Here is a 15,480-nt window from a genome sequence, read left to right as displayed (position 1 = left end):
TTAAAGGTTCTTAAATGGCTTTAAAACTTTAGGTAAGGATGTGGTCTAGAGTTGTCCGAGATGCTTGGCCCTTTAATTTGCTGTAAAAGTAATGGATCTCTTCTAACATGAGAAGTGACCAGTACTTGTTTTTGCGTGAAGTGTTTGAAGATAAATAAACTGCTTGTGATGTTCTGTCATTCTTCTATGACACTTTGACCATTTGTCCCTCTTGTTAGAGGTTTAGCTAAGCAGTCAGCATTCAGCATATTTAAAAGCTGGTGCCTGGGTGGAAAATAAACCCTTGTGGTTTACAAGGCATTATATAATACAGGACAAGATTAAAACAGCTCAGTAAATTATTTGGGATCAATTTCAGTCTTTATCTGATAGTTAAGTGATTTTGTGTCTGTCTGTGTGTCTGTCTGTGTGTCTGTCTGTGTGTCTGTCTGTGTGTCTGTCTGTGTGTCTGTCTGTGTGTCTGTCTGTGTGTCTGTCTGTGTGTCTGTCTGTGTGTCTGTTGTGATTGGAAAGGACCCACCGGATCATTGAGTCCAACCATTCCTAACACTCCCTAAACCATGTCCCTAAGCACTTAATCCACCCGTTCCTTTAAACACCTCCAGGGAAGGTGACTTGACCACCTTCCTGGGCAGTCTGTTCCAGTGCCCAGTGACTCTTTCCGTGAAAAATTTTTTTCTGATGTCCAGCCTGAACCTCCCCTGGCGGAGCTTCAGGCCATTCCCCCTTGTCCTGTCCTTTGTCACTTGGGAGAAGAGGCCAGCTCCCTCCTCTCCACAACCTCCTTTCAGGTAGTTGTAGAGAGTAATAAGGTCTCCCCTCAGCCTCCTCTTCTCAAGGCTAAACAACCCCAGCTCTCTCAGCTGCTCCTCATAAGTCTTGTTCTCCAGCCGTCTCACCAGCTTAGTTGCTCTTCTATTTATGAATAAATGAATATAGGCATTTTGACTCGCTTTTTTAGTCCACTCAATATGTGAAGAATTTTTTTTTTAAATGTAGAAACATACAAAGTTGTGTAGATGCAGGATGTGAATTATTTGAAGAAATAAGCAAGTTGAATGCCTGAAGCAGGTCTTATTAAGTTGCTTTGGTCACCTCTGTGATTATTTTCCAAAACACAGACTGAAGACTGCATTCAAATTACTGAGGGTAGACCAGCATGTTAATCTATTTTACTGATTAGACAGACATATAAACTGACTTTGATTTGCTCCAGTGTATATGTGGGGAATTTGCATCTGAAGAAAGTTTTTCATGTAAATAAAAAGCTTGAGGGCTCTTTAGAGCTTACTAAGTTTGCTAAGTTTTACTAAAACAAAGGTGATCCAGTGGATTTACAAAGTGATGTAAAAAAAGGAAAGAACATTTCTGGTGAGAAATGCAAGTGCATTAAAGGGAGGAATTTGCACACCCTGAAGCCCTCTGAAGTGTTTAACCATCAGTTAGTAGTTAGTAAATGAGAATTAGTAAATTAATAAATGAGGAAACAGAATCAGAGCTGTTTAGCTTGAGAAAGATGCAAAGAGTGGGAAGTTCTCTTAGTCCCTGAGCTTTTGTCTAAATTAGCAAATACTTTGATCAGTAGGGATAGATGAGTAGATCAAAGCTGTTGACACTGAAGCTTCTTGATCTTCATTACTGATTTGAGTGGGTTACTTAAGATTAAATTTAGCTTGCCACCTTGGGCTGAATGTTCCATTTACCTGTGCAGTTTGAAGCTTTCTGAAGGAAAAAATGTCATAGGTTGATGCCAAAAGACTTAGTAGTGATGTAGCCCACATGGTTATTTGAAGTCCTGTGTCCCTGTTTGGCAGAAGGTTCCATTTTATGTGCATCTTGGAGCAGGGTTTCATGACGTTCTTACTCAAAAGGGAATTGGTTGTTCATGTGCACCAGAGTTGTCCTGAAAAAACAGCTAACTCTCTGTTGCTGCTGCTGCTCTAAACTAAGTAGTTAAATAAAGTATAAGAGTATGCATAGCAAAAGGATGACATGGAAGAAAGGGAAAGATTTTAGTCAGAAGTGCTATAAAGATATTTTCCCCCTTCTTTTGAGGAAGTTATTTCTTTAAATCCACAGGTGTTTGTGGTGGTCAAGTTGCCATTTTTGAGTAGTGAATGAAAGTGTTATTAGAAGACCAAATCTGAACCAGATTGAACAGTTTTATTTATCTAAGCTTAACAGTCACCACATGGTGCAGCCTGTGGCTCATGGGTAGCACTTTATTTGTAGGAGTTCATGTGTTTTGTGACTACAGTAAAGTACTGTTGCTGCAATCCAAGATGTTGAGGAGAATGATGTGACAAGGTTACAAATGCATTTGGTCGTATTGCTGGGCTCTGGGCTATGGTTGAATAGCTCCATGTCTTTTACTGCTTTTCAGGGAGGAAGGAGGATTACTTTAACTCATTTGTGTCTTTAGATTCAGGGTTAAGTTGTTTTTACTCCTGAATGCAAAAATCTTTATCTCAAATGGCTGGGAAACAGCAAGTGGTTTATTTTATTTACATTGGTAGGAACTATGTGGTGTATGGAACACGGCTCCCTCCCCCAAGATGCGCTGCAAACAAACAATGAACTACTATTTTTTTTTCATGGTAAGAACCCAGAAAAAGCTGACTGATGTGGAGATTTTTTTGCCTTTACCTTGAAACCCTGAAATCTTGGCTGTTGTCTGATGTAAATGTCTGTCAGCTTTGAACTGTTTTGCCTACATAGTTAAGAGTTGGATAACTAGGCAGAGCGTGGCACTGGCAAACAACAGTGCAGTTTTGACTTGGCTTTTGTAATCAAGGCTGCCGCAGGTAACTCTGCAGTCGGTACCCACTGTACTTCTTGACCAAGTCATGGTCACACTGTGATCATAGTACATCTACACAATAATTTGCTATTAACTGATTGTGTTCGGAGTATATAGGATTACTCTTCACCTAGTAATCATGCGAATGCTGAATTTTAGTATTTATTTAGACCTAAACCTGGGCGCTGTACAGAGGTTGTGTGCAGAAGCAAGTCCCCGTGCTTGTCTCATTGCTCTTAGAAAGGGCAATTCTTGAATGAGTGCCTTTTTAACACCTTGCAAATAAGGTTGTTTTTAACCAGGTCATTTTATTCTGGAAAAAAGCATTTAGATGATAAGCCTAAAGGAATGTGCTGTTTTTGTGAACAGCTTTACACTGGAGAATGAAGTTCAGCTGTTGTAAACTAAATATTTCTTTAGACACAGGTCTGTTTATTGGCCCCAAACTGTCACTGTATTTAGGCTGATGGAAATGGTGCAATACAGCCACTGAGGCAAACGCTGAATTACATCGTATTAGGTAGAAGAGAGTAGTTATTTAAATCCTGTATATAGGCAGCTGTTGATATTACAGAGTAGAAAGAATTGAATGTGTTATTTTCATCAAGAAAAGTTAAGGTCTTACTTGCAAATTGTGTGCTTTGTTTGGGTGTCAGAAGGAATAACTATGAAACACTGCAGTAACAATTTGTATCATCTGCTCCTTGTGAATACTGTATGTGCAGGTTGGACTGGTTAAAGAATACTTTTATTTTTGGTATGTCATGGGCATAGTGGTTACAGTGTCCGTTTCCCTTCATGGCTGTCTGGCAATCTGGTAAAAAACGCTCAGCTGTACTTTGGTTTTGTTTTCTGCAACAGAAAGAAATACGTGAAAGTTTAAAGGATAAGTGTGTGCTCCTGAACTAGGTGGTAATATTTGCCTTGCAAGAGATGCCATGCAATTGATATGTGAAGAGCCTGAACAGCTCTTTTTCACTATGGGTATGGAAATTCAGGATATTTAGTAAGTATGGAAGTGAGCAGGCATACAAATTTATGCCTGCTTTCTTCCCTTCATGATACAAGGCTTTAAGATCAAGGCAAATTCTCTTCCTTAATCCAGAGGCTGAATTTCTCATGTAGGTTATAGGTGGGTTTCTGCAGCAGACCAGGCGGACTGATTTGGGGGGCATTGGGGTGGTGTGTTTTGTTGCTTGTTTTATTGAGCTCTGTTTATTGTTTCTGTAGGTGCCAACAGTGAAGCAGCTTTTGTGAAGGAAGAGTATGGATGACTTTTTGTTTCTGAACGTGTGCATCTTTATGTTTAGTTGTTATTAGCAGAGATGAGGCGGCAGCTCCTGGGAGTGCAGCGTGTAGGGGAAGGAGAGGAGAACGTACCATTCCATGGTACTTCACTGGAGTGAGATTTAAGCTGGGGGAAGAGGTGAAACTCTCTCAACACAGGCTCCGAATGCAACTGGCAATGTTATGTTCTGACCCCAAATGGTTTTGGTGAGGATTGTGTTGGAGATATAGTAGTGAATGAGTAAAGGCAATCAAATATGCCAGATGTTGAATGGCAGTGTGCCCAGAAAAGTTACAAGGTCTCAGATTCGTGAAACTCACTTCAAGACTTCTACATGCGTATCACACTTTAGTTATCAGTGTTATTTAATTTTTTAGTGTTGTCGTGTTGCTGGCTTCCTGTAGCTGCTCATGCAGGATGTAGGGAGGAGGGGAGAGGAGGGGAAGAAGAACTGAAGAGTGCTGTCAATGTTTTCAGTTGCTTACTGCCACATGTGCCCTTCATAACAAGACATTTATCTAGCAGTTTCCCAAAACAACTGTGATTCACAGCTGTGTGATAGTAACTAGGACGGAATAGAGACCTTTTGATCAGTCAGTCTGTGTGTTTCCAGTATGTTTTCTTCCTTATACCTTAAGCTGTTTGTCCTCAATGCAGAGAGGGAACAAGGACTTGTGTTTGATTCCAACTTCATTTGAACAATAAATTTCTAATATCAGTAATCTCCCTCTTGTTTTTTCTGAAGAACCCCTTGAAAGGGGGCAATTTTAAAACTAATCAGTGGAAGTGACCCCATTGTTCTTCTTAGTTTGTACTGTGATAGCGCAGGCATAATGGATGCTCTGCAGGGGAGCCTGCAGATTTCCTGTTAAAACACTTGCGTGACTTTCCCTTTCTGTGGTTGCCACAGCAGAGTGCCATCTGTGGGAGAGTATAATGCCATAGATTTATCACTTGAGTTAATCTTTTCCTGTACCTGTTATGATTATTACAAAACACAGTATGAGAACCACTTTCAGGTGGAGGAATACCATGCAGAAATCCAAATGGATAGAATAGAGGAAAACTTAATGAAGTCTCCTTTTGTTGATAAGAAGTCTTTTTCCCCAGAGTTAGAATTACCCACCAGTTTTCTGGATGTGGTTTTCTGATTTCAGTGTGAACAAGTCCTTGTTGAGACCCTCTGAGAGGAGGAGGGATTTTTTTTTTCTTATACCTGTGGTGAAAGGGAAAAGTAGGTTGAGAAAAGATGGTGCTGGTACAGTGTTAAAACTTTGTTGCAAGGTTTTTTTGAAGCTTACTGCCAGAAGGTCTAGAATACATAACCTGTACCATGGCAGTTTAGAGGCTCAAGGCTTACCAATGAGATTCAAGCCACACTGTCACTCTTTGGTGAAGCAATAATGTTATTTGCTAAAAGTGCCAGAAGATAACATGCCAAAATCCTAAGTATAACAGCAAAATAAGAGTATCTGAACATCTTTCTAGAGATTAAAGAGAATGTTTTTGTTAGGATTTTCCAGAAAACTTTAATTTCTGGTTATCAGTGAAGTACAGAACACAACATGTCCTGTTGCTGTATTTGCATATTGAGTTGCATCCACATTTGCTTGCAGACCAGTGCATTTGTTTCGTCTTTCTAGCCATCTTTCTGCTTTGCCCACGTAGTCTGGGCGTTCTTGTGTGGCCTGTTCCTCAGCCGCTGTTAATGCATTGTAACTACAACGTATAAAGGCTTTTTTTTTTTCCCCTGCCTTTCAAGTTCTTTCCCAAGTCTGATTTTCTGCAATTTCATGATTCAATTTTCCTTTCCTAGCAGTAATGTGTGCTTGCATCTTTTTTTACATTGCTGATAACTGAGAGCAGTACCACATTGCCAGTTACTGTAGTGCCTTTAGCCTCTTATCCAAAAAGTTTGGTGAAGTTTTTGAATAGGAGACTCTTCATTCTTTCTCTGGTCAGTTTAATCTTGCTGGGGGCATTGCTATTTGTCTTTGAGGGACTTGTTCCTTGTTTGCTGCTTCACAGTACTTCAGGCTCAGTAAGTGCACACCCCCTTAACCCAGTGTGCCTTGATTTCTGTCTCTTGTGCATTCTGTAAAGGGAGAAAAGATGCCAGCTGGCAGCCTGGCGGTGAAGGGCTGGGCTGTGCTGGGTGGCCCCGTGGAGAGGATAAACCTAGCAGCATTATAGTACAAGATCCTAACAATTTCTTTATCATTTGGCAGTATTATTCTTACAGCAAGCTGGATTACGTAAAGCTTTCTCTTGGCTGATGCGAGAGAAGGGTGAATGAGGCGAGGTAGATGGACTGTGCTTACCCCAAGCTGGCAAAAAAAATGGATGTTTAATCAGCCTTTAGCAAATAACACTGTACGAGGAGTAGCACTTTTCTACTTGACATGACTAAGTGCAGGTAGGCGGCTGCTCTGTGAATACTACTTAGTTTTTAGTACTTGTTGAATTTGTCATGTTAAACGGGAGTTTAAGGAAAAGAAAATTCTTTGTTCAGATTTGTGCTGTTTGGAATGGCTTGAATTGAACATTTGTTTCTTTTGTGTTTTGCAGACTTCTTGAAGCCAACTCTAGCAAAGAGAAAGAGTTCTGTTTCTGCCAGGCAGACCCAGTCTCCAGTGCTGGTACCCCTGATGGCAGTTTGTACAACCCTGTGAAACCTGCCAAGCTGGACGCCACAGCTTTGCACGACCGCACTTTGGCCGCCACTGTGCCTCCTTCGGAGCTGTCGAATCATGCAGTCCTAGCCTGTGACACAGGCATTCACGAAGAGCACTATGTAAGCGAAGCAGTGGAAGATGATGTGCCAGACTGCAGAGAGTACAGAGATGCCTGCACCATTACTGGTAAGCGGTCAAATCTCTTTATCTCGGGAAGGATATGGAAATATGTAGTTAAGCCTCTGTTCTTAAGCTGTTGGTGAGATATCTGGTTCATGTACAATGCTGCTACTGTTCTGCACGTTTTTTCTTGTTTAAGAAGTGATTTCACAAGCATCTGGCTTCTCAGTGAAAGCACTTTATAAAGTTTAAGGCTTTTGCAAATAGGCTTGGCCAAATTAGGATACTGTACTTAAGTGCTTAGGAAGTTGAACCATTTGAAGTTTGTTTGGAAAATAAACCAAGTCAAAGTCAGGAATGAGGGGAAGGAAATACTGCAGCTTAATATTATGGAACGGTTGTCCTGATATTCGGCATGATTTAGATTTTCAAGTTGATACCAGAATTCCTTTGTGGGAGAAGGGAATGGGAGAAACGATATGTAACATCATGTTTTGACAATGTCTTTTTGCGTTTCAAAACTATTGCATTTTTGTCCCATTAGTTCTGGAACTATAAAAGCTAGTATATAAGGAACAGCTTTTTCTGCATGATTGTATGTAAGGTTAAATGCCTCTTTGTCTTAAAGATCGTACAAATTAATGGAATTTAAGTGTGGCATTTTAAAGGAATTAGATTTTTAGAGATGTGGTCAGCTGACCCAATTCTTTTGCGTTTGAATAATCACTGTAGTTCAATTTAGTCATAGATATGGCCATGAAATGACAGGGAGTTTCCATTCCAAATGCATGATTTGCTGGCTGAGCTGTGAGGCTTCTTTTAGCTTAAAGCGACCTTGTTAGTTCCAAGTTTTTTTCGGAATGTTTGAGGAGTCAGCTGAGTTTTTGGGAGGGACAAAGTAGCGGGATGAGAAAAATAGAAATAAGACAGAGGCCTTTCTAAGTTACTGCCAGATACCTTTATCCTGAGTTACTTTCAGCCATTTCTAGAATTGTCTGTATGTCAGAGAGTGAGTTAATGGTGACCATCAGCAGATAGATTTGTAGTATGCCTTAACTTAGCCCAGCAGTTGCTAAGCCTTGATAATTCTGAAAAGAGAAAATAGAAAGAAGGGAAAAAATGCTCTGCGTGTCCATTCCCTTGAGACGACAAGCAGCAGGATTAATGCTGAAGTCACTTTCGGTCAGGCACCCTTCTGCATAAAATAAATGTGGTTTTTTTTTTTTTTAACAGAAGCTAACTCCCCACCCCATATTCCTTGTATTCATGGGTTTAGAGCTCTTTTATAAAAGAGTCAGTCTTTTGACTGCTGCCTAGGTTAAACCACACCAGAATTGTGCTTGAGCAAATTTCTGTGGGTGTGCAACCAGAGGCGTTTTAGGGAACGGGTTTGGTTAGAATCCCTCCCCTGCTTTTGTGGCACAGGGGAGCTGGGGGTTACTTTTTACCTGGGTCACACTTCTGATCTGTTGTTCTTTGTGGCCTAAAAGCAGTTATATCAGCAAACTGAAGGAGTGAGCACTGCGGGGGTGGGCCCGGGTGAAAAAAAACAGTGAGATGAAAAGTTTCGTTTAATCCATCGTTACCCCTGAGTAGGGAACAGCACCCTAAACGACTTCTTTCCCACTGAATTTGATGGTAAAGCAATCCAGAACTCATAGTTGCTATAACTGAAGTGTTATGCCTGTGCAAGTAGGTGCTTCTGAATCTGTGCTAGTTGAAGCATAGAAGGGCAAATGAAATAGGACAATAGATCCATTTAAGAAAAGAAGTTGAGTGTTTTAAGAGTTATTATAAAGAGTATAAGTACTGAAGCATGTATTTTCTAAACGCTAATAGTATTGAACCTGAAAATGGATTCAGTAGCTCCTGCAGTACATTTTTGTATTTTTCTGTAATTATTACTTAATTTTGTTTCTTGTTAGCAAGGTTTTAAGAGAAGTTCAGTGTAACCTCTGACTTCTACTGCTATCACTGTGGAGCTCCTACAGGTAAATGGGCAAAAGGAGACTCTGGTTCTGGAGTTGGACAATGGGGCAGCACTGTGTGACACTCAGCTACTGTTTGCGTGCGGCATCTATCTTGTCCCATTTTTTTTTCCTTTGAACTTTTCTTTGCTGCTACCTTTCATCTGAGAGCGTATAGATAGGAATGTGGGTGTAGCACCATCTAGTGTTTCGCTAGGAAAGAAATCAAACGGCTTTTAAAGGTGTCTGTGTCTTTCCTGTAGCCGCAGTGCAAAGCTGGATACTTCCAGTCAGGTGTTGATGGAGACAGCAGCTGGGGCCAGGGCTTTCTTCTCTAATGTTCCCTGTCCCATTTTTGTGAAACAGGAAGAGCTGTAATCTTGACGTGGTAAAGCAGAGTATCGCTGAGTGGCTAAATAGTCCTAATTTTGTGTATTTTAAAAGCCTCTTAGTCTGATTGCCTTTTTTCTTTGTCTATTAGCTGCTGACAGGCAAATCCCATCCTCCCAGAAAAAGAGTACAGTGGGGATGGAAATCTGAAATACCACTGGAGTATAGATTTAATCTTCTGACAGATGTTTGGCTGCCAGAATGATTTTGTGTGTTTTTGTTTGTTTTTGTTTTTTCTTTGTTCCCTTAACTTTCTGTGTTGTGTATTTTAACTTCTGTCTGCTTTCTCATGTCTGAAGACTTGTCATTTGCAATGATTTTGGCATGATATGCTTCGTAATTTAAGAGCTAACTGCTTAATATGCTGTGTAGGTTTCCTTCATCCTTCTCTGGAGAAGGAGAGAATGAATGGACTGCAATTTAAATTGCTTAGCTCTTTAATTAGATTGCATGATTAATTTGTTCATTATACTAACTATTCTCTCTGCCTCCATGTAGGACTGTGTTCTCTGGCTGTCATGCTCAGGGCGCGAAGAATTTCTTGAGAAATTTCTTGAGAAATTCTTTGTGTTAATAACATGTACTGCATCTTGTTTTGTTTTTTTTCCAATGAAGTTACGTCACTGTATGGGTCAAACCATTAAATGCCTTTTCCTCTCAGTATCTGAGAAGAGTTAGCATTGTTTGACCTTGCAGGTAGTGTTAACTTCTACCTTACTGCACTAACTGCAATGATGAGTAGTAAAAGCACGCAGAAAAACCAACTTCTTTTACGGGCAGACCTCATGTGATCTCCTAGCAAAGACATCTGAGTGAAGAAAATTTTCTCTGGATTTTTGTCCTGTCTCTATCCTTATTCAGTCTTAATTTACGTTCTCATGTGAAATGGGGCTTCTAGTCTCTTCCACTCTTCATGGCAACATCAGACAATTTTGATGACTTATCCTACAGATTACAGTGTAATTCTATTTGTCCTGTAGTCACTGCATTTTAAAGGACATGCCAAGGGCCTACAGAATTTCCATCCTAATTCCCCCACAGGTTGTTACTGGAATACTTTACTGTTGCTCTGCGGGAAATTGGAAAATACTGAATTTGTGGCAGTCTTGTTTTGGGTGTGTGAGATACAACCCACTGTGTGTGCTTGGTATGCTGTGAGACTATTGATCAAACTGCTCTGGTTGCATTTGGTACCTGTTAGGGGCTGGGTGGTTGTCCTTTAAACATAAAACAGTTACAAAAGTATTGAGAAAATAACAGTGAATTGCTTCCCTCTATTTAAACCTCTCAGTTCTCTTGTGATTACCTTTTTCTGTTAGTGGTTGTTCTTAACACAGCACAAACTTGCTCTAGCACCTCCTTCTTCAGTTCCCTTTTTGGGGTCCTACTTCCATGTTATTCTCAGTTTTGTTGATGTGGAAGATGATGTAAGATACTCTTTCGTGGAACTGGAACTCAAATAAGAACATAAGAAATGCTCTCCAGGGTCAGACATGCAGGCTCAGGACTGTTTCTCACTCCAGCAGCGGCTGGGTCTGGAAAGCATGTGCGTAACCACTGTTGATAGCTGATTCTTGGCATAGCCACACCCATCATGGAAACCTGTTGTACTAGGGATATATACATCCCTGCCTAGTTCTTCTAGTGTCTGCTTAGTGCTGCGTCTTGTCTGTGACTCTGTCCAAAGCCTTTCTGAATCTGCCGATTATGTTACTACGTGAGTCCATGGGTTTTCCTGGCTGTGTGCAGTGGTGCTTACACCAATCTCCCACTGGTTTCTGCTGGTATTTTTTTTTTCTGCTTATGCAGGATTTGGTGAATATCAGTTCTTTGTTGCCCTTATGGTTTCATCTCATTGATTTTGAAAAATCTCCATCATTTTCACACCCCAGCCTTCTCCACTCTGAGCTTGCTTAGTCTGTCCTTTAAAACTTTGAGAATGTGGGTTCTTACCTTAGTCCGTTTATTTTGCTGTTGCTGTCACTAGTCTCATCCCATAAGCTTGATCAAATTCTTTTCTTGCTAGTCTTTCCTGCCACTTCTGATAAATTCTGAGCACTCTCTAAAGCGTGCTAGAAATGCTAATCCTGTTTTCATGAGATAGCTACCTCACTATGCCTGGAACTATTCTATGACTTCAGTGCTGTCTATCATAGTCTAAAAAAAAAAAAAGATCTTATTCTCTATACCTGCTGCGTCATTGCCTCTGTTTCAAGTTTCTGCCTTGCTTTTGGTGGATTCTCACTCTAAATTAACACAGCTTGCTCTCTTCCATGCCCTTCCGCCTTCCCATCAGTTGTTTTCCAGCTCTTACCCTTTGCCAGTAACTTAGTGTTTCTCCTGATTCCTCTCTTGTGACAGGCTGTTATGCTACCTTTTAGTCTGTAAAACGGGCATATTTTTTTCTTTCAAGGATTATCTTTTTGTGTTTTGGTGGATTTTCTTTGTTTTTTTTTTCTTTCCAGAGTTCTGCGGCTACTGCCATGCTCCTTATCCAGTCCTCTTGCTTACTTATACTTCTCTTCCTAGTATGATATATGGTTTTAAAAGCAAACTGACAGTTGTAGAGTCAATGCGAAAGTGACTGTGGGAATTGCTGAAGTCCAGTGTGACATTTTTAGTTTTTTTTTCTAGATTTCCCTTGTCTTGGGAAACACTTGTCATTCCTGAAAGCATACTTGATTCAAGATAGGGATACACAAGAGCAGTAAGTATTCATCAGTATTCTGGGTTTATTTTTTGGAGAAAAAAACTCCTGAAGGCCAAGTGCCTGGTGGATTTTTGGGTGGCGTTTTTTTGTTTTGTATTTTTTTTTCTGTTGCAGTGCACTTGAATAGGACTGGAAGACTAAACCCCTACATTTGGCTATTGGCATATTTAAATATATGAAAATACTTTTATTCCATAATTTACTTCCATAAATGCTGAGTGCAGCTTTACATTTCTCCTTCATTGTAAGTGTATGTGTCCATCATGAAACAACAAATTTTCTGTTTAAATCGCTATCTGTGAGGAGCAAGCTACAGAAGAATTAATGCTTATGTTTTGCTTGTTGCTCTAAAGCCTGGTTGACAGCCATTATTCAGGAGCTGGCACATTTTGTAGCTGGGCTGAACAACAAGCAGAAGCAGAACAATTGCTTTTCAGGGTTTTCCGTACTTGGTGATTTATCAGTGTTTTTTTCTGAGACCTTCTCAGCCTGTCTTGGCAACTGGAAGATCCTAGTGGTTAATGAATGAGTTTATTCTTACTGCTGCTGAACAGTGTGTTGCCAGCATGCATTTGATACATGAATAGCTTTTGTTCTTGTGCTAAAAGAATAGCTTTGGTGGTGGAGTTTCCTTTCATTTTCTATTTAATGTGAAAATAAGAGTTAATATGGCTGTATTTATCTATAGGGAGAAACATTCCATATGGAAGCAAAAATAATTTAAATTTATGGTGTAAGGTACAGCAGGGACCTAATAGTTTAATGACGTCTCATCACCAAGATCTGTCTCCCCTTCTTATACCCAGCCAGAATATGTGTAGGATGAAACCAAAGCAGGGACAATTTAAGATAATAAAATGATGAAAGTGGAACTGTGGCTTCTAGCTGTTTTATCTTTGTTAGCTTTGACATTCCCAACTTTGTCCCAGTACATGATGTATTTGGGTAAGCAGAGTTTTCTTCCAGCTTACTACTACTATGTGCATTCAACTGCTAAATCTAAGTAGGATTTCCCTCTAAGAGGAAGGTAACATGCTGGAAATATTAGTGCTTTATGTACCCAAAAATGCAGAAGTAGGCTTAGCCCAGTAACCTATATGAGAAGACAGTTCTGTGGCTCATCTACTTCATAGACAGGCTTGGCCAGTGCCTGGTGTGGCTGAGCTGAAGGATCAGCACTTTTTCTTCTACTTTGGCTGGCAGCCTGGTTAATGTGATGATTTTTTTCCCACACAACATTATTATTTTGGATAATGTTGGATTATCTGATCCTTCATACCAGTTCTTCTTTGTAGTAAAGTAAACTTTGTGATTACATTCTGTGTAGCTTCCCTACACTTGCACAGATCCTTTTAAACTTTTGGGAAGGAATTTTCTTTTCCAATAATGAACCTGGGTTTGTTCAGGAGGAAAGGAGTGGATGGGGGGGGGGGAAAGAAGATCAAACTCTTAAAGTCTTTCTCCTTTCTGCTCCTGTCCTTGCTCCTATAAATGCATGTTTGTATAAATTACAATACAAAATGGCAGATAACTGAAGTGACAAATGGTATTATATAGAGAAGATGAAGAGAATTCCTGTTTGGTTGCTTCATTGTTCTCCGTGGACTGGACTTCTCATCCAGAATTCCTTTTCTGTGATTTGGTGTGCCCACTGGGCTACCATAAATACTTCCTGCCTTTCCAGTTGTGCCCCACCTAACAAAGTGAGAAGTCCAGTTGAGATCTGTGTGTGCAAAAGAAAAAGCAGTGTGGGCAGTTGCTGAGTTAAGAGGTCAGCCGAAACCTTGCTGTGGCAGTCCAGGATGGGAATACCTGAGGTTGGCATGGAGTCTTCTATTTTCCCACGGAAGACTGGATGTTGTGCAGAAGAACCACTGCTTACCCAGCTTTGGTTAAATGCGTGGCAGGACTTGCAGTTCCAGAATTGTGCCAGTTAAATTACAGGAGTTGCCATAGCTGTTTGAGGAATCTACTTTTTAAAGGTATGAGACGGCTTTCTTGTTTAAGAGCTTTTTGCCAGTAGTTTGGCTTTGCAGCCAGCAATTAGACTTCAGAGGTATAGGATGCTAAGGCTACTTTTCCCTTTGGGCAAGTCAATGAGTTGGGAGGACACAGAATTTTCTTCTTATTAGAATTAATTTTCTATATCCTAAAAGCTAATCAGACACTTCATGTTAGTGCACATATATTGTGCACATGCAGTCCCGAGTTGAGCAGTAGAATTTGACTTCGGTATAATTAGCCACATTCTGGCCATCCTAGAACTGAAATTGAATAGAAATAGGGTAAGTTCTGTTTTTTTGTCTATTACAGGTATATGTACAGAGTAATTGCCAAATAGTGTTCAAGAAATACTTGTAATTCTGGACCCCAGTTAGTACTTAATGCCTGTGTCTGTGTGGGCCTGTGGAGCTCAAATAATAAATGACTACAGGCTGAGTTTCCCTCTTCAGAAGAATGGCTTGCAACTCAGTTGTGCAGTTGAAGTTTCTAATCTATCATTTTGCTTTTCATTTTTATGTAGATCTGTTCACAGTGGTAGTGACAGTCCGTTCGGTGGTTGTCTAAATGGACAGAAAGCAGTGGGAAAAATGAGCCTATTGGGCTGCTTCAAACAGCCAGGAAATATCTGCTGGAAGAGCATTTGGAGAAAGACAGTCTGTCTTGCTTCTGTCCCCAGAATATGATTAGGCTTTAGGCTTGTTGTCTGCTGGGAAACAAGAATTGTAATGTAGTCAAGGCCTCTTAGTTGGTGGTAGAGTTATATTAGGTGACTCTTCTTGGAAGGAATCTCCATAATTTTCTCAGCCCAGTGGAATGAGGTGACTTCACACAGCATGAAGTTGCTTATTTTTCAGCATTTTGTAAATGGGGGAGGTACTAGATGCACTGAGAATTTTAAACAGGGCACTTCCTGCTTAAATAGTAGAAAATGTAATGCTGTCCTGTGTGGTGGTACACATACTATAGAATTTTATATAACTTTACATACAGGGATTGAAAATTTGCTAAATGCTTAATGATCCTTGCTTTCTGGGAAGGGATTCAGATTTACAACTTGTGTTCTCTGTGTGGTTGATGTGATGAATACGCGAAGTCAGCAGTCAGGATTCACTAGTTTTTAGCATGAAATAGCCTCAAGTTGATGTACTTTAATTTCTTGTGTTACATGTGGCTGGACTTTAGCCTCCATGTGGTAGCCCTGTTCTGCAGAGAACCTTCCTTTTACTTAAATAATAGGGAGCCAGCACTGGAATTGACCCTTTTCAGGTATTGTATGCTTCTGTAAAAAATAATTTGTTGTTTATTGACCAGCTCTCGTCAAAGGTTTGGGTTTTTTAGTTTCTCTGCTTTAGAACAGAGAGACCTAAGTGTCAATATGTGTTTGGGAAATGGTACAGGACGAAAAACCAGGGAGAAGAATAGGTAGCTCCGTCAAGTAAAGTAGTAGACTTCTTCATTCTTTCCACTTTCTCCAAAGGGTTTCCTTGTTCCTGTCATTTACTCTTGTTGCTGTGCTCTTATGTGGT

The 15,480-nt window shown here is 40.2% G+C and overlaps 1 protein-coding gene across 1 annotated transcript in view; it reads left to right on the top strand.

The window, feature by feature from the left end:
- The window catches only part of TRAK1 (trafficking kinesin protein 1), a 133,989-nt gene that overhangs the window by 40,842 nt on the left and 77,667 nt on the right, over positions 1-15,480 (top strand). Inside the window, 1 exon segment of the mRNA XM_054057495.1 lies at positions 6,657-6,949. The gene's annotated coding sequence lies outside the window, so the exon portion shown is untranslated.

The sequence above is a fragment of the Cuculus canorus genome, chromosome 2 (genome assembly GCF_017976375.1).
Source record: "Cuculus canorus isolate bCucCan1 chromosome 2, bCucCan1.pri, whole genome shotgun sequence".
In the NCBI taxonomy this organism is placed as follows: Eukaryota; Metazoa; Chordata; class Aves; order Cuculiformes; family Cuculidae; genus Cuculus; species Cuculus canorus.
The sequence above is the reverse complement of the archived record's forward strand: the minus strand, read 5'-3'. Positions and strand labels throughout refer to the sequence as shown.